The 27,821-nt window shown below is 41.3% G+C and overlaps 1 protein-coding gene and 1 long non-coding RNA gene across 3 annotated transcripts in view; one reads left to right on the top strand and one right to left on the bottom strand.

Annotated features, from left to right (window-relative positions):
* The window catches only part of ARHGEF40 (Rho guanine nucleotide exchange factor 40), a 61,112-nt gene that overhangs the window by 9,296 nt on the left and 23,995 nt on the right, over positions 1-27,821 (top strand).
* On the bottom strand, positions 24-26,581 carry LOC144456323 (uncharacterized). Of its 2 annotated transcripts, none has more exons than XR_013485383.1 (3): positions 26,012-26,581; positions 20,790-20,913; positions 24-126 (listed from the first exon to the last, which is right to left on the bottom strand). It is a non-coding gene; the product is annotated as an uncharacterized LOC144456323 (long non-coding RNA). The 2 variants fall into 2 exon arrangements; XR_013485382.1 differs by lacking the exon at positions 20,790-20,913 and adding an exon at positions 3,996-4,261.

Genomic DNA, 27,821 nt, shown 5'->3' with positions numbered 1-27,821 from the left:
AACCACCAGTGCTGCATCCTGAACCACTGAAACCTAGCGAAACCAGGGGAATCATTTCAGTGGCTAGGATCATGGCTGCTGCCTACAGCACAGGAACAGCAGAACTGGAGCCATCTCTCTGATTAGCTGGAAAAGAAAAAGAGATGGAGAGCATGAGAACAGAGCAAACAGGAGAAATGCAGTCATTCTTCAAACAGCTTGATCCCCTCCTGTGACTCCCAAGTCACGCCATTACTTCCACTTACCTCAGCATCTGCAGTTAGTGAATAACACTCATTGAGCATTCACTACACAGAGAACCATACTAGGCACCACAAATGAGGTGAGGAGGAGGAATAGAAAAGAAATAGAAGATTGATCCTAGATTTAGAGCTGAAAAGGACCTTAGAGGCCATTGAATCCAAGGTTCTCGTTTTACAGATGAAAGGAAGGAGAAGGCAACAAGTGTTTTTTAAGTACCTACTACTGTACCAAGCATTTTCTACAGATATCTCATTTCATCCTTCCAACCACCTTGCCAGGCAAGTGCTATTATGACCCCCACTTTACAGTTGAAGAAACTGAGACAGACAAGTTAAGTGACACTACTAAGTGTCTGAGGTCATATTTGAACAGAGCCAGAATTCAAACATATATCCTCTCATTCCAAATCCACTTTCCTCCTTCCCTCCAGGGTTATAAAGAAATAATTCCGAAGAAGGAAGCCAACACTTGAAACCAGAGCCCAGACTCAGTAATGCTTGGGGACTTTTCTCTATTACTATGCAAGCTTGCATCCTGTTACTGCTAGGGTGGCAACTTCTCTCTGCCTTTTCATGATAGCAGCCTTTGACTGGCCTCCAAGGGAGTCTGAATCCATACCCCTTCCAGATTCTTCCTGCCTCAGCATAGCTATTCCCTGTCTTCATTTGAAGCAGATTGTTTCATTCTGTTTTGCTTTGCTTTGCCCAGTTTTTCCAAAAATAGACTTTGCTACTAGGAAGGGAATTATGGTTTTCATGTCAATCAATATGATATGTGTAACGAATATACTAATAACTTAGACTTGTCAGAATTGCCTCTTCTGGCTTGCGATGCAGCTCGAAACGCTCAATCAAACCTTGACAATGCTCTCACAATCATTGCATTCTTGTGCTTGTGTACCTTAAGTGAAATGAATCAAAGAACCTGTTGCAGTCACAAACCTCTGGTCCTGGGATCCACCAAGTAACAGCCCAAGGACCTGAAGCAATGTTGTTCCCACAGAACTTCAGGACCCCTACCTACCTCAGTGATTGCGGGACTTGTGGGCTTGTTGTGGGAAACGATTGCTTGTAACGTCCCTTCTTCCTTCCCTTCCCACACGTGATTTATGTATAAAACCTCTGTCTTCACTTCAGCAAGGTAGAAGGCCGATCAGGAAAATTCCTGATTTGCAAATCCATTCCTCATAATGAAACTAACTAATTAAACAGCTATCTGATTACTGGCACTTTATGTCTGGCCTGCAGTTTCGTCATTCTCAGGTTAGAGACTGGCTCAGTAAAATCCTGTTAACACTACCAACTAGGAAAAAAAAAGTATAAAACAGAATAAATTCACAGATTGCAAAGCTGAGGCATCCCAGCACCAAGAAACCTTAGCCAAAAGCCGTTCTATTCTGGTCCTAGGAGCTGACAGCTTCCAGACTAAGCAGCCTCTTTTCCTAACTAACTAGAATGCCACAGTGCTAGATGTCATGCTTCTTACAAGGAGGGAGGGTCAAGGCATGACTACCAGCAGGACATCCAACTCCTTCTTCCTTCCACCTCCAAAAACAGTGTCCCTTTTCACCTTTCTTGCAAAGTTTTGGTATCAGTGTGTTCCTGGGACCATCAGTCCTCTGCCTCCTCTGCTTAGAAGTAAGAATTATGTGCCTTTCCTTGCCCTCCTGGATTCCTTATTCTTTCCTAAAAACTTACCACTCAAACCCACCTTACAAATATATGGTATCACATAAATACAGTAGAAATACATGCTAAAGTAAGAACATATATTTTCCATTAAAGAGTAAAGGAAGCAGCATTTCATTCTTACCCTCAAGAATCTTATTTCTCTAGCTGACAAGACAGATTCTACACCCAAGACAGAGGTCAGAAGACTTATAAAGCATGCCCATCCATGGTTATAATCCAAATCAAATACCTAAGTGATAAGGGAGTGTACTGTAGAAGAGTAATCAGTGTGGGGAAGCAATCAAGGAAAAGTCTCCTGAAAAATGAGTTTTTGGCAGGATTCTATCACATAATTCTATCCTGCCTTATTCCCTTCTTAATCTCTAACCAGCATCTCCATTCAGAAATATTTCCCTTACTAACCTGGAAGGTTCCCTGCTCTCTCCCTTTTTTCTGCTATGGCCTTAACTCACTCTTCCTAGTGCCATTTTATCTACCTTAAGCTCAACTCTTAGTCCCCAACAAAGTCAAGCCTTGACTCCCCAGTGTGTGTTCTCACCCAGGCCTTGGACTGTGGCTCTGGTAGACAACAGCTCCAAATGATTCCTAAGGTTTAGAAGATGCTTGGGTCTTTTCTGACCCTGTGAATGTCTGTTTTATAGCTCAACTAAACCTGGAAGGGAGGCAGGCAGTTGGGAGTGGCCAGGGTTGGATAGGAACAAAATAATTTCCCAATCACATGGAGCAAAACAATGAATTGGATTTCAGATGCATGTGTTACCCTGTGGGTGATAGGAACAGGAGCCCCAGGGTCATATTTAGGACTGGGTGGCTGAGGAAATAAGTTAATACGCTGATAGGAACCCTCACTTTGACTTGGTAATGAAGAAAGATGAAAGAAAACCATTCCTCTCTCTCTTTTCTTGGCCAGGGCTATATTGAATGTTAGTAAGATGGGAATCAGAAAGAAGACATGACTTCAGTTCTGGGCATTTCTCTATTTAGCCTGCCGTATCTATGCCCTTTTCTGTGCTTCTGTCATGAGAGCTCCTTGCATCTCATCACACTTTTGTCTTAAGACTGTATCCCAGCAAGAGCCTTTTTGTCAGTCCAACTCTCTAGAGAAACTGAGTCTGAGTGGTGGTGTTTTGGTCCAACTTAACATTATTTATTCAATAAGTATATATTGAGTATTTACTATGTGTTCCAACATTGCCCTAAGTTCTATGGGAGAATACAGAGAAATATAAAGCAGGGACGTGAAAAGTTGAACAAAAAGCATTCTGCTTAAAGACAATGTGATTATAGGAAGAATGCTTTAGCAAGTCTGGCTTTATACCTTGAATTCATAACTACTTTTTTATAGATGTTAAATTTATGCTGTTGCTCATGTATCTAGTTTGCTCAGTTTTCATTGGTTCTCAGTATAGTCCCTGTGTGTCTTCTCATCTGCCATCTCCTATCAGTTATATTCAGTCCTTTGTACTGTCAGGGTAATCATATATTTAACCCCATGGCTGAAGAGCCAGTGCCAATGTTTTTCTAACCAAACCCAATGACTACAAATTCAAAGCAAAGGGATATGTTGAGTCAGAATAATAGACAGCACTATGGAATTAAATCAGGCATTACCATTCTAGACACACACAAATGACTTCCATCCATTTCTCCACCCAGGTCACCTGGGATGCACTTGTCTTACTCATGATTAACCTCTTGCTGGGTCCCCCAAAACAGTTGGGTACAGAGGGTAGAAAAGGGGAATATATCCAAGACTTGTAGCAGGTGCTAGGGAAATGTGTGCTGCCTATTAGTGTGGTGATTCTTCTCTGACCTCTTTCTCCCAGAGCAAGAGTAGCTACATATCCCCCCTTGGGTTCTGGAAGCATCCCTAAGGGATCAGCTTGAGTACCTGTTCCAATGATGTCCTTCCACTGCTAGGGCCAGTGATCAAGACCCCAGTTCCATTTAATCAATTACCATCAGTTGGCCTTTACAAAGGAATATTTACTTCCAAGGGCAAGAACAGAGGAACAAACATTTTCCCTTAATACCTCAGAGGCACACTCTCCTCTATACTACCTCAGTCTTTCGGAAAAGTGGGATCAGACAATACGGTTTCTGCAGAGCTCTGCTCACGAAGTTCATGTTCAAATGCAGCATCACTGCTGGATGAGTCTCTCTCTCAAACACTTGCGGGCTGAGTCTCCAAGGCCACTCTTTGAGGCGTCTGTTCTGGGCTGACTATGATCCACCTGGTGTGGATTTAACTCCCAGACTCTGAGTGGCTTGCTCTCCTGGCATCTCAGAGTTCCTGAGATCATAATCATCTCCAATTTCTCCTTCACCTACAATGAAAGAACAAATGCTGAGCCAGGGAACCAAGGCCCTTTATTCATTGGCTATATTCTGGCCTTGGATAGAGCGGCCTCTGCCCCCACCAAACTGCCTCTTTTCTCTCACTGGATGCCATAAGGCAAGAAGTCAATGGGAGGAGAAGGGGTAAGGTTGACTAGTGCTTTTGGAAGGCACCTCACCCCAATTCCAGCTACACAAACATAGCCAATCAAAGAGGCTCCTATTCATCACATTATCAAATCAGAAACAGCTACAGAATGTCTTTGCACGTTCCAAAGTCTCATCAAAGTACTTTCATTACATGTCATCATGACTCACCCAGAAGCAGGCTCCCCAGCCTCTTTGTCATAGAATTGTATCAGCATCACAATGTACATGCTCATTAGTACTGGGCTTATTGGCCAGTTCCCAGTTGTACTTTTTTTTTCTTTTTGAGGCAATTGAGGTTAAGTGACTTGCCCAGGATCACACAGCTAGCAAGTGTCAAGTGTTTGGTCTGAGGCCGAATTTGAACTCAGGTCCTCCTGACTCCAGGGCCAGCGTTCTATCCACTGCTCTTACTGGCTCTTCATGTTGGCTCAGTCCCTCATTCCACTAGCCTGCCCCACCAACTCCACCATCCTGGCTTCCTCTCAGCTGGCTTCTTATGTAGCAGCAGCACAGAGATTGTGGAGACTCATTCCAGCAAAAGCCAATAATAACAATAGCTAACATTTATATAGCACATACTGTACAACAGACACTGTGCTAAGTGTTTTACAATTGTTATCTCATTTGATCCTCACAACAATCCTGAGAGGTAGGTACTATGATTATCTCCATTTTAGAGATGAGATAACTGAGGCAAACATGGATTGTGACTTGCCCAGGGTCAGGACGACTTGACCAGCTAGAGAATTGATCTTTTAGCATAATCTCTTTCCTGTCTCTAACCATCCCCTCTGTAAGCAGCACTCTTCTCCACAAGATTTCTGTCATGTTTGAAAACGGAATGAATTGAAAACTGCTGGTCTTATACACAGGCTACTGCCACAAACTAGCTGTGTGTCTATGTGCAAGTTGTGAAGCCCAGGATTGCACCAGCTCTTTTTAGCAGTCACATTGGCTTATCCTGAGCTTATATGTAGCTTAGAAATGAATCTTCACTTCCCTTCCTGGCTTCTACAACTGGTACTCACATTATTCACATAATTATACTGGTTGTCTTTATTTATCCTTTCCAGATTCTTGACATAGGACTTATCATTGACTCGGGTGCCAAGTTTTGTCAATTCTACCTCCACAGTATCATTTGCATGTGTCCCCTTATCTTCACTTACAAACAAAAAGATAAAAACAAAAACAAAAAAACCAACAACAACTATAGTCCATATGCTCATCACAAGCCTCATAATGTCTCCCTTCCTTCAGCCTTTACCCTTTCTAATCCATCCTACAAAGGTGCCAAAGAGATTTTCCTAAAATCTACGTCTAACCATGTCACTCCACTACTCAAGAAACTTCAGTGATTGATTCACTATTGCCTTGAGGATAAAGTACAAACTCCTCTATTTGACATTTTAAAGTCTTTACCAACACAATCGCAACCTACCTTCTATGTATTATGTGACTAATACATAATTTCCCTTCATCTACTACTACCTTCTACCCAAAATGGCTTACTTGCTTATCTCCATACCTGTTGTCCCATCCCCTATCTCTGTATCTCTATACAAGCTGTCCCAAAGATTGGCCTCTATATTTTTGGAACCCCTCTTTTTATGATCCAGATAAAATGTCCCAAGAGGTCTTTCCTGAATCAGTTGTCAGTGCTTCCCCTGAATGTTTTCTATGTATTTTATTTCCATTTATCTGTGTGCCTGTTGCTTTTCTACAATAGAACAATAGGTTCCTGGAGGGCAGGAATTGCTTTTTGTTTTTTTGGGGGGGGTTTGCTTTTTATTTCCCTAGTTATCCAGCTAGGTGGATAGGGTGCTGGGCCTGAAGTCAGGAAGACTCATCTTGAGTTCAGATCTGACCTCAAACATTTTCTACCTGTGTGACCCTAGGCAAGTCACTTAACCCTGTTTGCCTCAGTTTCTCATCTGTAAAATGATCTAGAGAAGGAAATGGAAAATTACTCCAGCATCTCTGCCAAGAACACCACAAATAAGGTCATGAAGAGTTAGATGTGACTAAGCAACAAGCTACCCTAATTATGACATCCCAAGACAAATCTAATTTATGTTACTGCAACATTTTCCTGTGAGTCATCCCATTCTAGACACTAGAACACCAGTAACACTTACTAGTCATGTGATCTTAGATAAGTCATATAAGAGTTGAGCCTCAGTTTCCTAACCTATTCAATGGGTATATGCTTGAATTACCTACCTTACAGAGTTGTTGTGAGGATCAAGTAAAACAATATATGAAAAGTGCTTCATGAACCTTGAAGTGCTATATTAGCCAATCAATACATCAATCTATAACTATTTATTAAGCTCCTACTATATGCTGGGCACTGTGCTGGGTAGATACAAAAGGCAAAAGCTAAATAGTTCCTGCCTTCATTGAGCTTATAGTCAAGAAGACCACTTGTATATGTATATATAGTGTGTATGTATGTATGTGTACATACATAATGCACATATATATTAACTGTGGCCTTTAAAAAGTTCAAGAAACATAATTTCTGGGTATTTTAATCACTTTATTAATAATGCCACCATTTTAATAAAAAGATGTTCATTTGGCCATTTCTCTCTTAGACCAAAGACCATAATGGTGGCAGGCTCATAGCTTATAAACCCTTTGGAAGAGGAGTGTTGCCAAAGGTGGCAATCAATTCTGATTAGTTAATAATTAACGAAAGAGTGAATATTACAATGAGGGACTGAACCTATTCAAATGAACTTTGATTATATCATTGACTTCTAAGTTACCTCAAGTCTTGGTCAATCTATTCAAAGAATTTATCCCCCACCTAACCCTGGGCAGAAGGGAGCTTCACCTTAGATTAGAAGTCTGATCTAGTTGGGTAGCAATATCCAGAATAAAGAGAATGTTAAAAGAGAATGTTACTAGATCATTTTTTAAATTGCCTTTACTTTAGAAGTGCTCAAGTCTTTCAGAGATTCAGATATATATTTACATTGACATGTATCCAAACCATTTCCAGTAAGTCTGTTGATCTGATTTCCCTTTTTGTTTTCTTTGATTATCAGCCCCCTAACATTTTATCTGCCATGTTAGCACTTCTCTGCATCTATTCCTAGAACTGGGCAATAAATGACAGAGTTGTTCTGGAAAACCTAGTGAATCCACATCTAGACCAGCAGATTTCAGTTAGATGAAGCTACTCCCTCACCCAGAAATCCGTGGGAAATGATGAGTCTCACTCAACTCAACTTTTTCCCTATGGTCAGGAAGGGAAGACTGTGAGGCAGCAGGAGACCTGGAAAAAGGGCAGTCATATCCTGAAATTGATGGAGCAAAGTGGTCCAAAGTGGAAAGTCTTGGGTATTGCTAACTGTTCTAGTAAATGGGCACAAATATAGTGGACTAAGAGAAGGGAGCCTAAGGGAAGATCATCTCTGGGGTTATCTAAGGGGAACACACATTCTTCACCATCACCACCACCCATCTCCTAAAATGAAGACCACATTAACCTTTTCACTACTGAATTACATTTTATTTCTACAATGTTCACTCTTGTCTTCATCAAGGATTTTCAAAGTAAGTATGTAGCATGATGTAGTTTTATGCTTTATTCATAAGTGTTCCATACCTCGAGTAATATACATATCACCTTCCAGATATTTCTTTAAAAGATAATAGAGAGGGCGGAGCCAAGATGGCAAAGTAAAGGCAAGAACTTGCCTGAGCTCTCCCCCAATCCCCTCCAAATACCTTTTAAAAATTACTCTACACGAATTCTACAGCAGCAGAACCCACAAAAAGACAGAATAAAACACATTTCCAGCCCAAGACAACTTGAAAGATGGGCAGGAAAGGTCTGTTGCACCAGGGTGAGAGAGGAGCACAGTCCAGCTCAGGCCACACCAGCATAGTCACAGCCCCAGAACACTAGGAGCAGGCCTTGGGAATGACTGAATCAGCAGCGGCAGCAGCTGCTTCCAGAGCTCTCAGCCCGCAGATGGCAAAGGGTCGGACAACTGGTCAGAAGGAGATTGCAGGGGTCTCTTTGCTGGTACGGGGGCAGGACTCTGTTGCTTTGCCCATACTCGGATCCAGATCCTGGGTGGCAGTTCCAGGGTGAGGAGGAACACTAGCACACCAAAGCTCGCAGCCACAGTGGACAGGGCAGAAAAGAGTGCTTGTGGTCACTCACAAATCAGAGCACAGGTCAGGAGGGCAATAAACATCTCTCCTTAGATCGTACCACCTTGGAAGAACTGAAAACTTACAGGTCCCGAGAAGTATCTCTGAAAAATAGCTGCACAAAGCCCCTGAAGCTTGGGCCCCCCACCCCAGAAGCAGAACCCCACTTTACCAAGGAGTTAAAAGGCAAGTAAGAGGCTAGGAAAATGAGCAAAAAGCAGAAAAAAGCTCTGACCATAAAAAATTATTATGGTGACAAGGAAGATCAAAACACACACTCAGAAGACAACAAAGTCAAAACTCCTACACTCAAAGCCTTCAAGAAAAATACGAATTGGTCTCAGGTCATAGAAGAGCTCAAAAAGGATTTTGAAAATCAAGTAAGAGGGGGAGGGGACAAATTAGGAAGAGAAATGAGAATAATGCAAGAAAATCATGAAAAATGAGTCAACAGCTTGCTAAAGGAGACACAAAAAAATTCTGAAGAAAATAACACCTTAAAAAACAGAGTAGGCCGAGTGGTAAAAAGAGGTCCAAACAGCCAATGAAGAGAAGAATGCTTTAAGAAGCAGAATTGGCCAAATCAAAAAGGAGGTCCAAAAGCTCACTGAAGAAAATAACTCCTTAAAAATTAGAATGGAGTAAATGGAAGCTAATGACTTTATGAGAAATCAAGAAACAATAAAACAAAACTAAAAGAATGAAGACATAGAAGGTAATATGAAACATCTCACTGGAAAAACAACTGACCTAGAAAATAGATCCAGGAAAGATAATTTTAAAATTATTGGACTACCTGAAAGCCACGATCAAAAAAAGAGCCTAGACATCATCTTTGAAGAAATTATCAAGCAAAACTGCCCTGATATTCTGGAACCAGAAGGTAAAATAGAAATTGAAAGAATCCACAGATCACCTCCTGAAAGAGATCCCAAAATGAAAACTCCTAGCAATATTATAGCCAAATTCCAGAGTTCCCAAGGTCAAGGAGAAAATACTGCAAGAACCAGAAAGAAAAAATTCAAGTATGGTGGAGCCACAGTCAGGATAACACAAGATTTAGCAGCTTCTGCATTAAAGGACCAGAAGGCTTGGAATATGATATTCCAGAGGACAAAGGAGCTGGGATTACAACCAAGAATCACCTACCCAGTAAAAGTGAGTATAACCCTTCAAGGAAAAAATGGATATTAAATGAGATAGAAGACTTTCAAGCATTCTTGATGAAAAGACCAGAATCAAATAGAAAATTTGAATTTCAAATACAAGACTCAAGAGAAACATAAAAAGGTAAACAGGAAAGAGAAATCATAAGGAATTTAATAAGTTCAAACTGTTTACATTCCTATATGGGAAGATGATATTTGTAACTCATAAGATCTTTCTCATTATTAAGGTAGTTAGAAGGAGTATATACAGACAGAAAGCACAGGTGTGAGTTGAGTGTGAAGGGATGATATTTAATGAATAAAATCAAGGAGTGAGAGAGGAATGTACTAGAAGAAAGAGTAAATTATTGCACATAAAAAGAGGCAAGAAAAAACTTTTATAGTTGAGAGGAAGAGGGGGGAGGTGAGAGGGAGGGAGAGTGAACCTTACTCTCATCAGAATTAGCTCAAAGAGGGAATAACATACACATGCAACTGAGTCTAGAAATCTCTTATTCTACAGGAAAGTAGGAGGGGAAGGGGATAAGAGAATGGGGGGTGACAGAAGGGAGGGCAGATTGGTAGAGGCAATACTCAGAAGCAAAACACTTTTGAGGAGGGACAGGGTGAAAGGAGAGAGAGAATAAAATAAACAGGGGGAGTAGGATGGAGGGAAATATAATTAGCAATAGTAACTGTGAAAAAACATTTGAAGCAAGTTTCTCTGATAAAGTCCTCATTTCTCAAGTAAATAGAGAACTAAGTCAAATTTATAAAAATAAGAGCTATTCCCCAATTGATAAATGATCAAAAGATAAGATAAGTTTTCAGATGAAGTAATCAAAGCTATCTAGAGTCATATGAAAAAATACTCTAACTCACTATTAATTGGAGAAATGCAAATTAAAACAATTCTGAAGTACTACCTCATAACTATTAGACTGGCTAATAGGACAGAAAAGGTAAATGACAAATGTTGGAGGGGATGTGGGAAAAATGAGACATTAATGCACTGTTGGTGGAGCTATGAATTAATTCAACCATTTTGTAGAGCAATTTGGATCTATGCCCAAATGGCTACAAAACCATGCATACCCTTTGACCTAGGAATACCACTACTAAGTTTGTATCTCCAAAAGGAAAGGGACCTATATGTACAAAAATATTTGTAGCAGCTCTTTTGGGGGGCAAAAAATTAGAAATTGAGGGGATGTCCATCAATTGGGGAATGGCTGAACAAGTTGTGACATATGATTATAATGGAATACTATTGTACTATAACAAATGATGAGCAGGTGGACTTCAGAAAAACCTGGAAAGATTTGTATGGACTGATGCTGAGTGAAGTGAGCAGAACTAGGAGAACATTGTATACAGTAACAGTCACATTGTGTGATGACTAACACTGACAGATGTAGCCCTTCTCAGCAATGCGAGGATCTAAGACATCTCCAAAGGTCTTATGATGGAAAATGCTATCCACATCCAGAAAAAGAACAATGGAGTTTGAATGCAGATCAAAGCATACTATTTGCTCTTTTTTTTTTTCAACTTTTGTTTTGCTTCTTCTATCTTATGGTTCCTCCTATTGGTTCTAATTCTTTACAACATGACTAATATGAAAAATTTTGACAATTGTCTTTTCACATAACTGGGGAAAAATAAAATATTAAATAAAAGCTAAAAAAAATGTAATAGAGAAAAAATAAGGTATAGTGAATAGAAGGCCAATTGGGAAGAAGGATCCAAATTCTGTCTCTGACATGCTTTAGCTATTTGTCCATAAGCAAACCCCCTAACTTCTAAGTGTCCCAGGCAGCTCTCGATGATGATCATTTAGAGACAAGTTAGATCCAAGGAAGGGAAGGAAATTCCCATACTGATAAAGTTCTAGAACTGCATATACTTATATGTGTGTATGCACAGAAACATACACCTACACAGACACACACAACAAAAACAACAACAAGAAGAGGAGGAGGAGGAAGAGGACCTGGGTAATTATGACCCAATAATTTTTTTTAATATAGTTGGCAAATTGTTTTATAAATTATCCTGGACAAACCAGAAGACAGGGAAATGTGTGAACATTATCCATCTTGAACAAGCTGATTTCAGAAGGAGACAATGAACAGATAGATCATTGTATAACTCTCCATTTCTTAGCACAACAAATATCTCTATGCCTTTATTTTGGGGGGGGCAGAGGTGCTCCAACAGCACCTTTTGACTTGATCAATAAAAAGGGGAGCTGGTCGGGATGAGTTGGCATTATGATTATGATTATTTTAAGAGCGGGCACATAGTAGGTGCTATATAAGTACTAGCTATTAAATTGTTATTAATATTTATATTGTAATTACAGTCAACAAAAAGAGACTCACAAATATTACAAGACATCAATTCTTCCTGCTTCAGAATCTGGCAGAAGAGTAGAAAGGGCAGAAGGTATTTAATACAGTAGTAAGCTATTACAACAAAAGTTAGAATATGATAGGTACAAAGGAATCTTCTATTAGAGTTTAATATGAAGGAAGGAGAGATAGTTTCTAATTGTGGTGGCTATGGGGAATGGAATTAGGGAAGACTTTATGAATAAGGCAGATTTCCAGCTGAGTCTTGAAAGAAGAGAAGTGTTGCAACAGGTAGAGTTAAGGAGAGAAGGAGTCCATTCTAGGCATGGGAGATGGCTTTCAAAAATAGAGGGAGGTGGAGTGGAACCAAAATGGTGGAGTAGCAGAAGTATAACAAACTCTCCACCTCAAGGAAAAACAGACTTCAAACAGATCTAGAAAATGCATCAGAATGAATCATGATTAGGAAATGCAAGAAAAAAAAAAGTGTGTCATTTTTCCAGCTCAGGTCAGCATAGGTAGACAGACAGATAGACACTAGGAAAGGTGCCTAGCCAGGAGCACACCGTGGGAATACTCCAGTGCAAGAGAGGCTATATACCAGGTGAAGTGAAGGTCTCAGATCCTACACAGAGGGACTTAAACTCATGCACAGTGCAGGAACAAATGTCGTGCTGCTCATGACCCAGTTCTAAGTCACAGAGCTGACTTAGGAGGCAACCTGTCCCAAGCAGTCATTTCAACAAGAGGAATAGTTGCAGACCCTACGTTGTGCACCAAGAGGAGAAAGTTCAGGAGCAAGCAGCTACTATATAACTTGGACCCCAAAAGTAGAAGAATCTCAGTTCCAACCTCCAGCCCAATCTGAAGCCTACAGAGAAATAACCAGGACAGGAATTCCAAACCAAAGGGAAGCCTAAAGTTCTATCATTATGAATCAGCAGAGTTTTCCAGCTGGCTAACAGTGGCAGAGTCCCGCAGCAGTCTACTAGAACTCTAAACGGGGTATGTCCACAGGCCTATTGCTCAGACTCAAGTCAGGAATTTGCAGAACTCAAACCAGGGGATCATCAACTAGATTTTGCCCTAGACAAAACCACGTTGGGAGCTTTGAAAACCTGCAGGACTCCAGCCTGAGCTATCCTTGAGATCCTGCAACAACACAACACTCAACACCCCCCAAGAAAGCAATAGCAATACCAGCCAGACATTCCCTCCTGAAGTATGCAGAACCTAGCCCTTATGTAAAGTCCAAAGTCAGAAAGTAGGCAGGAAGAATGAGCAAACAAAAAAGAATCACACTATAAAAAGCTATTACAGTGACAAGGACCCTCAAGACACAAACCTAGATGAGAATGACTCCAAAACCTCTCTAAGCAAGTTGTGTATTTAACTAGAATTCCTAGAAACTAGGAGACAAGAATTTTGAAAAAAAGAGTTTAAAATTTTTTTATCAATGAAGTGAGAGTAGTGGAAGAAAAAAAGTTAAAAAAAAGAAATGTCAGCTAAGGAAGAAAAAAATTAGAAAAAGAATAAGCATCTTGGCACAAGAGTTACAGATAACAAACTTGTTCAAATAACAAACTATCTAATGAAACAAATAGAAATTAATGACTCTATAAGAAAATAAATATTAAAACAATGTAAAAGACTGAAAAAAATAGAGGAAAATATGAGGTATCTCATAGCAAAAACAATTGACCTGGCAAACAGATCAAGAAAACAAAAAGTAAGAATAATTGGACTACCTGAAAGCAATGATCAAAATAAAAAGTCTTGACATCATATTTCAAGAAACCATAAAAAAAAAACTGCCCAGATCTCTTAGAACCAGCAAAAATCCACTTAGGACTTAGAAACAGAAAGAATCCATTTGGTTACTTCCTACAGAAACCCCACTAAAACTCCCAGGAACATTATAGTCAAAATCCAGAGCTTCCACATCACAGAAAAAATATTGCAATCAGTCAGAAAGAAAGAATTCAAATACTGAGGAGCTACAGTCAAGATAACGTACAATTTAACGGCCACCACCACAAAATAGCAGAAAGTTTAGAACATTATATTCCAGAAGGCAAAAGATGATTAAGAATATGATTAATTTGATTAAGAATAATTTACCCTCCAAAAAACTAAGTATAATCATATAAGGGAATGAAATATAGTACATTCAAGCATTCTATAAAAAGGCCAGCGCTGCATTCACAAGTACAGAGTAGTAAAGAGAAACATAAAAAAGTAAACATAAACAAACAATCATAAGAGAATAGACAAGGATAAACTGCTTACATTCTACACAGATGATATCTGTGTTCCCTCTGAACTCTACTATCATCAGAGGTCACGGGTCACAGAGGTATTCTAATTAGATGGAAGGACCGTGACTGGTTCTATTATGTCCTGATGATCTTAAAAGAAGAGAGGAGAAAAGGAATACGCTAGGGAAAAAAAGGGAGAGAAAGATTAGGGAAAAATATCTCACATAATCATATACAAGTAGACATCTATACAAACAAGAAGGAAGGAGTGGAAGCAGCTGGTCAAAGGAAGGAAGAGTATACATATACATACATATTTAAGTACCAAAACACATTTCACTCCCCAAGAAAATAAGAAAGAAAGGGAAAAGGGAGGAGGAAGAATTAGAAAGAGGGTAGATTAAGGGAGGAATTAGTCCTAGGCAGAGTTTTGCTGATTGAAAAAAACTAAAAAAGATTTTTTTTAAATAAAGGGAGATGGAGCTTCCTGCCCAGAAGGCCGCCTCAGCAGAAGGCAGGCTAACCAACTCCCATCTATATAGGTCAGCAAAATCCTGAAGTTCACACTAAACCACATAATGATCAAGAAATACAATGAGAACTTACAGTAAGTTGCAACTTATACCCCATAACTGTACAAGAATTCATCCAAAAGCCTACAGGCCATAGTATATGGGAACCTTCCAGCAAAGCGTGTCAACATGATCAGAAACAGGACACATATGGCCTACAAGATATGTCTAGAGACAAAAAAATATGGAGGGTTCCCCTGAGGAAGCCTCAAGGTGGTCAGAAAGCTCCAGAGTAATCAAAAAGCAGGGCAGCTAGGTGACATAGTAGATAGAGCACTGGCCCTGGAGTCAGGAGGACCTGAGTTCAAATCCAGCCTCAGACACATGATACTCACTAGCTGTGTGACCCTGGGCAAGTCACTTAACCCCAATTGCCTCACCAAAAAAGCAAAAAACAAAAAAAGAGTAATCAAAAAGTTCCAGGGTGGAGAACTTAGAAAGCCTGAGGGACAGTAGTAACTGACAAACACCATGGGTGCCATTCAAATCAAGACAGCCTAGACCTGGGGGTCTGAGGTCCTTAACACTCTGGAGATCTCTGAGGATCTAACATAGAGGCCTAACCACGAGAGACAGAGGTCACCACAAGAACTCAGGTAACCCTGGAATAAAATCAAGCTACCTAAAACCAACCCACCCAAAAGTGTAGCAAAGGGTGGAAACTGACCCTGGCATAAAGCCTCAATCCAACCACCACAGCATAATTGGCCAGGCCAGAAGCCCAGTTTATCTTGACTTTCTTCTACTGAAGAGAGGCAGCCCCAGATAGGTAAAAAGAAGAGGAAATTAGGCCTTTATTAAACCAATTGGCAGGAGTGAGAGACCCCATTCAAGGTGCCAGAAGGCAAATAGTTGCACCCAAAGCCTACCAATGAAAGCCCTCTGTTCAATTCAACAAGCATTTATTAAGCACTCACTGTGTGCAAGGCACTATACTAGAGGCTGCAAGTACAAAGGGAAAAACACAATAGACTTGGCCTTCAAATAGCTCACAGTCTGGCAGAGAGTCTGTTTAATAGGACAACATTTGCCCAGCTAAGTAAATACAAAAGCAATAAAAGTAATTTCAAAAGAAAGAGAGTGCAAATAGCTAAGGATATTAGGAAAGGCCATGCTTAGGTGGCAGCACCTGAGCTGTGCTTTGAAGGGAGCTAGGGATTCTGTAGCAGAGCTGAAGAGGGATAGCAGAGCTTATGCTAAAGCCAGGTAGTGTTAAATTTTCAGGATGAACATTCATCACTTTGGAAGCTGGTGAATGCTTCATTTATTATAGCAACATTTAACAAGATTTATTGGCCTTGTTTATTGTCTAGACTTAAGAAAGTGATGGGAAAAAAATGTTAATAGTGCAGATTAAATTTAGAAGTGAATGAAAAGTTGAATGCACCTTTTTTTAAGGGCTTATTGTTAAGCATTTACCAGCACACCCATGAAGATGGCAGACCACTTGTGCATATAGAATGTCATAGCTGTAGAATGTGAAGATGGAGGGTACTTAAGTCAAGGGAAGATTCTAGCTCTGGTGAGGAATAGATTCCACTGGGCCCAAATGGTTACTGAGGTATAGTGGGAGAATTGTTCCAGGAGTGTTCAAAGGAATAACCCTCTTGAACAACTTGCCTGGAGAGCTTCCATGTTTAGAAATGTTGGATGTTGGTATGCTTAAACCTCAAATCTTTTTCAAGGACATCAGAGGAACATGAGTAACAGTCTAGGAGTGACTCACCACTTTACCCAATATGCCACAGACCTAGCCAATATGGAATGAGAAACTTTATGGTACCTAAAGTCTTGTGGGAGAAATATTTCTCAGTCTCTGGCTTCCCTGCCAGGATCCAGTATGATCAATGTTGAGACTTTGAAAGAAAATGACTTGGTGAAGTATTCAATCTGGTAGGAATTACAAAATATAAAACTACACCGAACCACCTCCAAGAAGATCTCAAATATGACATTTCTATTACATGCCAGGTAAGAATTCTGCTACATTTTGGCTTATTCTCTCTAGGATGGAGGAGATTTAGAGATTTAGAATTAATTTGTCACATAATTAAAAAGAATTGTAGAGAAATCTACCACCCAGCTATGAATTCAAAAGGAAAGAAAGCTGAGAGGAACAAAGAGCAATATGATGTTTGAGTTTACAGTCAGGAATTCTAGCTAGGAGATAAGAGTCCTGCTATACTCTTGATGTCACTGGAAACACAAGAAAGCTGATCAATGGAGAGTCACACCTTATGAAGGAATTGAGAGAACAAGAACTCCACCCAACCATAAAATAACTTTGGGAAATAAGCTAGAGTTATAATTCTGATGAAGGTGAGGCTGAATCTATGTACAGCATTAGGGAATGTCAAATGCCTTGACCTACAGGAAACAACTACACTCTCAAGGAAACAGAGGCTACATGGCACTTCCCCACCTAAGGGCATCAGATAGCCTTCTGTTCTCCTTGGACCCAGATCTTAGGCTACGGGCTAGTAGGTAACTTGTCTCCCATAAATAATAAAAAGACAAAACATTCACAACTGGCCATCAGTTACAACATAAACTCCCAGACTATATGAATGAGAAGTTAGGTAAGGTAAGGTATGGCACACCAAGGAAAATGAGTAAGGATGTCATCCATATAGTCTACAGGTACCTCTGGCACAACCCATCATCCTGAAGTCTAGGAAGGATAGCAAGCAAATGAAGGAGTGTATGTGAAGTATACTTTATCTGAATGTATTATTCATGAACATTACATATTGTATATAATTGTATATAATGGCCTAGATGCAAGTATGTCCAAGGAAAACAAATAGTTTGTATGAATGTTGTAGAGAATCTGGAATAATTTACAGACAATGGGATCAGGAGGTTATCTGTCCTCTTTTCGCATCAGAGGGATGGCAGGATTGGACAGAGCATTCACAGAGCTGACATTTCTGCTTCTGACTACACATGCCTAACTGAGGGAACACGGCCCTTTGAGATGAGATGAAGTGAGTGTCCTTATTGGCTACAGAACAGGAAGAGCTGATGACTTAGTGGATATTTTAAAATGAGTAATCATGCCCTCAGTGCACTTTTCTGTTCTTTATATAAATCACATTGGGATTGCCTTAAGTTATATCCTGTAAGGAGTGGAGAATAAGGCAAAGTTTCCTATCTTGTACTCCACTCAGGAAATAATTTGTCTTATGCCCTGTCCTGACCATCACGTGACCATGAACACATGGCCACTAAAGTACAAGCCCCTTGCTAGGCAAGTCTATGCCTAAGTCTTGCACTGTTTCTCTTATGTTTGTTCTTTCCCAGTCTTAAGTGAAAGATTCTTTTTCCTCAAACAGACATATCCAAGCTTAGAGGTAGGTAACCTTGTAAGTTGGAGAGGTCTGGAGATACTGAGTCCTTTCTATCACAGCTAATTAGAGTCAAGAACAAGAGTCCTCAGCAATTACTCTAGTGCTCTTGAAGAAGATGACCACGGGGGGCAGCTAGGTGGCACGGTGGATAGAGCTCTGGCCCCAGAGTCAGAAGGACCTGAGTTCAAATTCGATCTCAGACCAGACATTTGACACTTACTAGCTGTGTAACCCTGGGCAAGTCACTTAACCCCAAATGCCTTGCCAAAAAAATTTAACTTAATTTAAAAAAAAAGATGACCACCAACAAGAAGATAGGGCCAAGACTTGCCCATTTAATCAGAAGACATGGACCAAGAGTTGTTTGAACAGTGCAGAACTGAGATAAAATGTAATAAATGCCTATTCAACAATTCTGAAACTGCTTTATGCCCTGATGAGGTTGAAATATCAGCTTCTCAGGAGAGTGTCACTATAGTTATGAGTTACTAAATCATGTTTTAAGTCTTTCTTTCAATGCTCATATGTCCTTTTGTGTCTCACCACAGTCCTTTGTGAACCCTGTATAGTATTTCTTTTGTATGTCAAGAGTAAATAACTGTTCTACACCTGATTCATACAGGCATTATACATTGAGAACTTTTTTACTTACTGTTTTGGGGAAGCCTACACATGATCCCAAATCTAAGTTTTAAATAAATCTTGCCCAGATCAACAGGATGGGGGAATATAATAAACCAAGAGTATGTGATAGGGAGGTCAGACCCTTCTCATTAGGCCAGCTTCCCCCAAGAATCCATATCATTATCATATCCATATCATTTGCAAGATTCAAGAGCACAGAGGAACCTCTTAATGGAGAAGGAAAGGGGCAAAGTGCTAAAAACCCTGGGGCCCAAAAGTGGTTCTTATTGTTAGAGAAAAATTGAAAGACTCTATGAAGAACTGCTGACTTACATAATGATGATAGGGTGAATATGTCACTGACGCATGAGAAATGAGAGAAAAAGGAGGGGGGGTAGAAGAAGACACATTCCACACCATCCCACTCCTAGAATTTAAGAACTCCCCACATGTAATATAGGGTATCATTGTATGGCTTGAAGGGAGGCAGAACAGACATCTCTAGCCTCTTCTCCCTCAATCTTTCTTGAAGGAAGACTTTAATTCCTGCCAGGAGGAGAAGCAGAAGACTGGGGTCTGGTCTCCTCAGAGGGACAGGGTAGCAGGCTAGAATTATATCTGTTTACTCTCTTACATATTATTAGTCTAGGGAATATGGTTTTCAGGTTCAAGATAAACTTCTGATCACTGCATATTAATAGAGGTAAGACCCCAGCTTTATGTCCAAGGTTCAACTTCCTTCCTACCAAATACTAATTCCACAATGAACATACATAGCTAATAGCAAAGAAACTCATTTATCCAAGTTAATGGCAAAACAGAAATCAGAAAAAGTATATATATGAGAATTTATGCCAGACAATACGGAGTGGAGGAGCTCTTCCATTGGTAGCAAGGTAACTCAGCTCAACCAAGAAAGAGTCCCTACTATGCCCAAAGGGCTATAAAAATGTGTATACCCTTTGACCCAGCAATAGCACTTCTAGGGCTGTATCCCAAAAAGATCATAGAAATGAGTAAAGGACCCGCATGTACAAAAATATTTATAGCAGCTCTTTCTGTGGTGGCAAAGAATTGGAAATTGAGGGGATGCCCATCAGTCGGGGAATGGCTGAACAAGTTGTGGTATATGAATGTAATGGAATACTATTGTGCTATAAGAAATGATGAGCAGGGAGACTTCAGAAAAACCTGGAAAGACTCATATGGACCGATGCTGAGTGAAGTGAGCAGAACCAGGAGAATGTTGTACACAGTAATAGCCACATTGTGCAATGACTAACATTAGCAGATGTAGCCCTTCTCAGCAATGCAAGGATCCAAGACATCTCTAAAGGTCTCATGATGGAAAATGCTATCCACATCCAAAGAAAGAACTATGGAGCTAGAATTCAGATCAAAGCATACTATTCGCTATTTTTTTTCTTCTGTTGTGTTTTGTTTCTTCTTTCTGGTGGTTCCTCCTATTGGTTCTAATTCTTACAACATGACTAACGTGAAAATATGTTTAATAAGAATGTATATGTATAGCCTATATCAAGATTGCAAGCCATCTTGGGAAGGGATGGGGGAGGGCGGGCGAGAAAAATTTTAAACTCAGAAGCTCATGGAAGTGATTGTTGATAAATCAAAATAAATTTTAAATAAGAAAGAGTCCCAGACCTTACCCAAAGGGGAAATTCCCCCAAAGTCTCTAGCATATGGGTGGGTAACCTGCGGCCTTGAGGCCACATATGGCCTTCTAGGTCCTCGAGTGCAGCCCTTTGACTGAATCTAAAACTTCACAGAACAAATCCTCCTTTGTTCTGTAAAACTTGGACTCAGTCAAAAGGCCACACCCAAGGATCTAGAAGGCTATATGTGACCTCCAGGCTACAGCTTTCCCATACCTGCTAGTGTAACAAACTGAGGATAAGGATATGATGGAGACTGCTAGCTCTTCTCATGTTGGCTTCTTCCCAGAATCTTTTCCTTCAGCAATCTCAAGTGGGGTTCATATCTTCTCTCTTGAAGCTGGAAGCCAGAAGAACCTGAAGTGAATGTACAGCTTGAAGAGTCTGGTGTTCTCTTCTCTCCTGACCAACTCTGCCCTGCCCCTCATGCTGGCATGGAGCATTGATCTCCACCAATGAGAGAGAATCTTTGGGACCTGAGTCAGAACATATTTGTCCTTATTCAATAGAAAAATGAGAAAAATGAGTCATGATAGGACCTGAAGGGAAGACCACTCACCAGAGAATTCACCAGCACTAAGTAAACGATTAAAGATTAACATACATTTTGAGAATTAATGACTATTCATTATAGGACTTCTTTTTTCCTCCATACTGTGAATTGTGGACTTACCAGTTGGAAGTTGGCCTCAGTACCTTCCTGGGTGGGGTCTATGAGCCCAGAGGATAGGAAAATTCTCCAAAGTGTACCTGGGTCTTCAAGTCATGAGAATCTTTGACACGCGACTTTTGCAGCTAGGTTGCTGACCACAGGATTCCTACCCATTCCCTGCCACTGTTCCTAGCTTTATCTGGAAGCATCTCTGAACCTCAAGGGTACTTGGCATGGTGGGAATAGTGGAAGAATGATAGGAGTCGGAAAGGCTAATGGAAAGGGGTGTGAGTATTTTTCCCTAGCTTCAAAAGACTCAATGGGAAGTGTTGACAGTATAGGAGCAAAATCCCTGAGCCCAGATGGTGAAGAGGTAAATGGAAGTCATTCTAATTCAGATAACAGTGAAAGCCAGTAGCTCTAGTTGAGAAAAAAATGAGTCAGGGGGTCTTCTTAGCCACATAAGGGGCCCTTTTGTTGGCAAAGTGTAGCCGTGGGCCCAACAAGGTTTATAGATGCAAAAAGAGCAGTGGCAAAGCAGTCCTGGGGCACGCTGCCTTACATGTTTTCCCTTTACTTCGAATCGGCCTTTGAGACAATTCATTCCTCACCATGTGAAGAAATGGAGGGACTTAGCTACTGAGCACTGAAGGGCAAGGGCAGCTGACTGCCAGGAAGATTAATACCAACCAACTGTGGAGAATCAGATCTGCCGGTAGTGCCACTGAGAGAGATTTCCTAGCAGCTCTTCAGGCATAGGACCAGAGACAGCTGCAGCCATCAAGCGGGATTTCCCAGACCACAGAGACAGGGTTGCTGGACCCCAGTAGCAACCAGAGCAGCCCAGCAGGAAGCAGTATAGTCTAGACTGGCTAGTGAGCCAGGAATCCTCACTCCTCGGTGGCATTTATATTCACCAGCCCTGAGAAAGGGGTCCCTTCCTCAATCCCTTCCATGACCCGTGGAAGCAGAGGGGACAAAACTGTTACCCCAGATGACCCAAAGACATGGGACGGTGTTTAGGGAAAAGTTTTAGAGGAGACTGAGCAAAGCACTTACAAGTGCTTTGCTTGACACTTTAGGATTTGGGGGGAGGTGTTAAAGGTGAAGGAGGGGTTTTAGTTTTTAGTTTTTTGGTTTTTTATAAATTCAGAGACATTTTAAAAATTAAAATAATTTTTAAAATTAATTTTATTTTACTATGTTTAACAATCCTTGTTGCCACAGAAAAGTTCATTGCCTGAACTTGAGCATTACTGAGGGACAGAATTAGTTTTTAAAAAATAATAATAAATTCAGGGTTAATTGTAAAAATTAACAAGGAAGTGTCTTTTGTGAATGTGTCATGGTTGTGAGCAAGACTGAGCCAAAGGATGGGCTAGCACGCCACCTGGTGAGAAAAATTATGAATTACTCTCTCCTTCTACTTAATGGTAAAGGAACACCTTACCTTTCTGAACAAAGTGGGATAACAGAGGGGTATGGAATGCATTCATTATTGCCGCACCTCACGTGTCACCTAGGATAGCCACCAAAAGGACACAAAGCCTGCACCAATTTCATGCTATCACATGGCTTATATTGATGCCTTCTGTTTCATTTCCATGAGGTCCTTAACCTCCCTTGTAATAACTTAGTTTTTTAGGTACAGCAAAAACAAAATAGCATATTGACAGTGTCTAACAACATATGCCTCATTTCCTACTCCAATGAAAGAAGGAAGGCATATTTTCTCTCTCGTCTTTGGGGCCGAGCTTAGCCATTATAATCATATGGTTTTCCATTTTGTTTTATTTTGCTTTCCATTTCCCCTGTTAAAATCATTGTGCGTAGTTTTCTTGGTTCTACTTATTTCATTTTATATGTTAGTCTGCTTATTGAGTTTTTTGAAGTTCTTCATATTTGTAATTTCTTATGCTTCAGTAACATTCCATTCCATTTATTTATGTACCACAGTCTGTCCATTTTCTAGTCAATGGGCACCTATTTTGTTTCTAGTTCTTTGCTACCACACAGAGTGCCATATGGAATATTTTGGATGGGACTTCTTTTTGTCTTTGACTTGTTTGGGTTATACACCTAGCAGTGAAATACTGGGTCAAAGGGCATGGATATTTTAGTCGCATTTTTTAGCATAATTACGAATTGTTTTGCAAAGTTGTTGGAACACCAACAGTTTGATCAGAGTTCATAAAGTCTTTCAAGGTCATTTTTCTTCAGTGTTATTATCGTATAAATTGTTCTCCTGGTTCTGTCCACTTCACTCTGCATCACTTCATACAAGTCTTCCCAGATCTTTTCTCTAAACATCCCTTTCATCTTTTACCATAAATTGTTCAACTTTTCCTTAACTGATGGGTAAACCCTTTGTTTCTAGGTCTTTGCAATAATGAAAAAAGATGCTATAAATATTTTTGTAAGTATGGGTCCTTTTCCTCATCCTTTGATCTCTTTGGAGGTAAAGGCCTGATAATGATTTCATTGGGCCAACGGGTATGTATATACACTTTAATAGCTTTGGGGCATGGCTCCAAATTGCTTTCCAGAATAGCTGGGCCTATCTATACCTTTAACAATGTATATCTGTTGTTTGTCAACCTTCCCAGCTATTGTCATTTTCCTTTTTTTTCCCCCATTTCTTACAGTCTGTTGAGTGTGAAGGAGAAATTTTGAGCTACTTTAATTTGCATTTTTTCTAATTATTAATAACTTGGAGGATTTTTCATATGGTTGTTGATAGCTTGGGTTTCTTCCCTTGAAAACTTCCTATTCATATTCTTTGACCAACTACATATTGGGGAGCAGTTGTTGTTCTTAGGCATTTTAACCAGTTTTTATGTATCTTGGAAATGAAATATTTAAGAGATAAACTTGCATCAAAGATTTTTTTTTCCTCCAGGTAATGATTTCCTTACTAATTTTAACTGCTTTTATTTTATTTATTCAAAATATTTTTATTTTATGTAGTTGAAATTGTCTATTTTATCTTCTCTATTCCTTGTTTGTTAATTAAATTATCCCCTATCCATAGCTGTGAAAGATATTTTCTTCCTTGCTCTTCTAATTAGTTTATGACATAACCTTTATATCTCAGTCATGTATTTATTTCAAGCTTTTCTTGGTATATAATTTCAATATTTGATTTCTCCTGTGATAGAATACAAGATAGAAACCCTTCAGGGCAGGATCTGTTTCATTTCCGATTTTGTACTCTCTACTTTGGCACAGAGTATAGCACTGAGAAGGTACTTAATACAATTTATTGAGTTGGGCATTGCAGGAAACTTAAAGGAACTAGGTGGGAGAGGAGTCTATCTCAGAGTACAGACACTTACAGAGGCAGGCAAGCTAATAGGTGGTGAAGTATAGTCTATTTTAAAGATACATGAAGGAAATTAATATGAGATAAGGCTAGATTTAGATTAGAAATAAGTAAGATTTCTCAAAGCATTGTGGTAAGACAGTGGCATTACTAAAATGGCCACCAGGGGGCAGCAAGATATTTCTTTCCTGCGCACTCTTGGCAGTCTGTGGGATGTGTTGGAGGCCTTTGCATCTCCTGGCATTAGAGGATGGCTGACCATCAGAAGATCCAAAGATTATTGGAAAGGAATCTAAATCCTATCAGGAGTCAGTTATTGTAGGGGAACCTAAGGATTCTGCCTCTACATTCATCCTACAGAGTACAAAGGAAAAAGCTATTTTTTTCCTCTAAGATAAAATAACTGTCCCTATGACTACTTCTCCTATGGGAAATAGGGACCAGGATCTCTGAAACCTAGCATTTGAGGTACCTAGGTTCTATATGTGCTTGTTCTATACAGTGAAAAGGAAAAGGGTAGATACTTCTGCCCCTTTATCCACAGCCGGAGGGAGAAGTCCAGGGAGTAAACCAAGGGAGGGGATGAGGGAATTCCCCTACCTCTAGTAACTACAGGAATCTGGAACTGGTTTATTAGGTCAGAGAGCAGCATAACTTCCAGCCCTGGGCCTCAGCCCCAGGGAAGCCTCTATGTCTCTCTCCCTCTCCCATGCCCCTCCTCTTTAAAACTTGGAACCCAGCAGAAGAACCATTCACAGAGATCTGCCTTCTTCCTGAACAGATGAGAGGATGATATGGTCAATGCTTCCCTAAGTGTGTCCATCAGGCAACATACACTGGGTCGTCCTAACAGTGGCTTTCTCATCCCACCCCCACCCCCAGTCCCTCACCTTATAAAGAGAGCAGCTGGATGAAAGGATGAGGATGATGTGCCACAGATGGGTTGATGACAAAACATGCTTTAGCTTTTTCCTTCTTCTCCCCCCCCAACCCCAAACCACATCTGGACTGCCCTTGTAGATATCAGATATCTGCTAAATCCCCAATTTCCCTCCCCTCCACCATCATAAAACATTTAGTCTGGAAGAGGCCCTTCAGCCCAAGACTGGAAATCAGAAAGACATCCAAAGGAGGGGAAAATTTGGCCCAGGGTAGAATTTCAAGATAGAATGTTTCCTACTTCCTGCCTCCTCTTGAAATAAGCAAGGAGTATGCAAAGCCCTAAGAATTCTCTACCAGCTCCTTCCTCTCTGAGCTTCATTGAGCCCTGACTGATGGCCCCTCTGGGCAAAGAACCAAAATGAGGTGGAGGAAAGTAAGGTGAATAATGAATAGAGTCAGCTTTAGAAGAATTAGAAGTGACTACAGAAGAAACCTTGAACTAGAGTCCCCAGCCCCCCTTAACCACAGTCCCCTATCCCAGCCCTTTAGCCCTCCCTTCTCCCCTGATCCACACCCACGCACCTCGTCATTCTCGGACACAGGAACCTTATTGTCCAAGCTGTGCTGCCAGAGGCCTGAGCATGGTGGGCGAGAGAGAAGGGGGATGGGGGAGCTGGAATTGTCCGGACAGTGGCTGTCGAGTCTCCTAATTTCCCTCTGCCCATCTCCACGAGATATTCAGTTGATGAGAAGAGAGGGAGGCCCTTTAAGCCCAAGTTTGGACATTAGAAATCGAGATCCAAATGAGGGAGGAACATGGCCCAGGGTAGAGTTTCGAGATAGGCAGTCTCCAGCCCCGAGCCTGCCCGGAGAAGAGGGATCGGGAAAGATTCACCCCAAGTCCCAGAAAGATTCATTTGAGGGCCAGATCCCAGACAGATCTCGAGGGACGAAGACCAGTCAGCAGGCAAAGAGGGGATTCCCTGGGAGAGTCTGGCTGTCCGATGGGTCAAGGTCCTGAGTAAATTATTTGGGGTCTGGGATGGATAAGGATCTAGGGTACGTGAGTGGATGTTCTGGGTGGATGGGTGGGGTGAGGGTGGAGTGTCCCAAGGAGTTGTACAACTCCCGTTAGACTAAGTCGCGGAGAAGAAGTCTGGGGAGCTGGGGGGAGGTGGGGGGTGTGCGCTTAGGGGCGGGGCGGCCGTCTCGGTCCCCCCTGGTGGAGCCCCGCGGCCTGGGAGCCAGAGCCCGGGCTTAGCTTCTGCTACTGCCGCCGGGGCCGGAGCTGTCCCCCAGCCAGACGAAGTGAGAGCCGCCGGAGGGAGGGAAGCGGTGCGCCCCAGCCCCGCCTGGACGCAGCCGCGTACTGGGGCCCTGGCGCCCCTGAGCCATGGTGAGTCCTACACCTCAGCCTAAACCCTTTCCCTCTTCCAGCTCTTTGCCTCTGGCCCCCACCCCCTCCTCTGGGCCTCTGGATCTCCAGCCCCAGCCCCACCGCCTCCTCTGACTACCCTTGATGTCGCTTCTACTTTGACTCTAGTTCCCCATCTCGGAAAAGAACGGTCTTTCCTTCCCTCTCCTTTCTGTCTCTCTCTCTGTCTCTGGGTCTGGAGTTGCTTGGCTCTCCCTGTGGGTTCCCTTCCCTCCATTTAGCCCCCTCACTCCTCTTATTCTTTATCCCTTTATCTGGACTTTGCCACCCCACCCCCATCCTCCTTTCTTCAACGCTCAAATTTGTGCTTTCCGTATGCCTTGCCTTCTCTTCCTTTCCTTTCTTACTCTGTTCTCCTTGCCTCTGACTTACCCTACTTGCGCAGCGCCCCTTCCCTTCCCTTCCCAATTACCCCGCTTATCCCACCCAGGGCCCCTGGGAGCAGGTCCTGGCAATGGCCCTGGAAGGGGTCGGCCAGGCCATGAGAACGGACCTGCCTGCAATCACCATTTTCCATCTCAGTCCCCGGTCCTGTGAGGGGAGGCCCACCCATCCGGTCCCAAGAGGACCAGTCACAGCTGTAGCTGGGGCAGGGGCATGGAAGAGTAAACAGAGTAGAAGAGATGCAGAGGAACTAAGACTGCAGGGAGTACTAATCCAGGTGGCATACCTGAGAGAGGAAGGAAGCATCACCTGGGGAAGCTCACACAGCCCTTTGTTCCACACCTCTAATTGCTCTTATCATTTAAGATTGTATATTATAGTTCTGTGTCCTTAGGTCAATTCTCTCTCCAAAAGTGAAAGCTCCAAGAGGAGAGATTGTATCTGATTTAAACTTTGTATTTATCCTAATATGTTGTATGGGGCTGTGCACACTGTAGGGGATTGATACCGTTGGTGAGTTGAACGGCATAGGGAGAAAGGGACACTGCCAGGGGAGTTCCTACTGCAGTGGCA

The sequence above is a fragment of the Phascolarctos cinereus genome, unplaced genomic scaffold (assembly GCF_003287225.1).
Source record: "Phascolarctos cinereus isolate Bilbo 61053 unplaced genomic scaffold, phaCin_HiC Scaffold_3;HRSCAF=262, whole genome shotgun sequence".
Classification (NCBI taxonomy): Eukaryota; Metazoa; Chordata; class Mammalia; order Diprotodontia; family Phascolarctidae; genus Phascolarctos; species Phascolarctos cinereus.
The sequence above is the reverse complement of the archived record's forward strand: the minus strand, read 5'-3'. Positions and strand labels throughout refer to the sequence as shown.